Consider the following 983-nt stretch of genomic DNA (forward strand, 5'->3'; position numbering starts at 1 on the left):
GGTGGTGGTGGTGATGATGGTGGTGGTGATGATGGTGGAGGTGATGATGGTGGTGGTGGTGGTGGTGGTGGTGGTGGTGGTGATGATGGTGGTGATGGTGATGATGGTGGTGGTGATGATGATGGTGGAGGTGGTGATGATGATGACAGTGGTGGTGGTGGTGGTGATTATGATACTATTACATATTAAATACATGTGTTGGCCAGAAGCACTTAGAATCACGAGGTACCTGGTAAGAGCTTTTATTCCCGAATCAGTAGGGGCTGGCTCCATCCAGGGGCTTCACTTCAAGGAATGCACAAAGGAAAATCTGGGCCTATCAAACAGATAAAATAGGAGTAATAGAGAGTCACCATAGGTGATCTGCAAATAGTCCCACTCTTAAAGTGTGATGGAAAGAACGAATGCAATGTAAACTTTCTGATTTACATTGTCACATTTTTTTGATGTAGAAAAACCCGTCTCTGCTCGGACTGCTCTACTGATGAGCTCCATGACCTTAGACAAGTCCGTCAGAGCTTTTTTTTTTTTTTTTTTGAGACGGCGTTTCACTCATGTTCCCCAGGCTAGAGTGCAGTGGCGCGATATCGGCTCACCGCAACCTCCGCCTCCTGGGTTCAGGCAATTCTCCTGCCTCAGCCTCCCGAGTAGCTGGGATTACAGGCACGCACCACCATGCCCAGCTAATTTTTTGTATTTTTAGTAGAGACGGGGTTTCACCATGTTGACCAGGATGGTCTCGATCTCTTGACCTCGTGATTCACCCGCCTCGGCCTCCCAAAGTGCTGGGATTACAGGCATGAGCCACCGCGCCCGGCCCTGTCAGAGCTTTTATCACACTTTCCTCAACTGGGATTGGGTAGGAATCCTGTCCTGCCCAGTGTGTGGGAATCTAGGGGGAGGGCCAAGGGAGAGAGTAGGCATGCAAGGTCTGGAAGCTTCTAGAACTCACATTAAAAATGATCAGAAGCTCAACCAGAGCA

This window comes from Sapajus apella, unplaced genomic scaffold (genome assembly GCF_009761245.1).
Source record: "Sapajus apella isolate SASKATOON/1434 unplaced genomic scaffold, GSC_monkey_1.0 scaffold111, whole genome shotgun sequence".
Classification (NCBI taxonomy): Eukaryota; Metazoa; Chordata; class Mammalia; order Primates; family Cebidae; genus Sapajus; species Sapajus apella.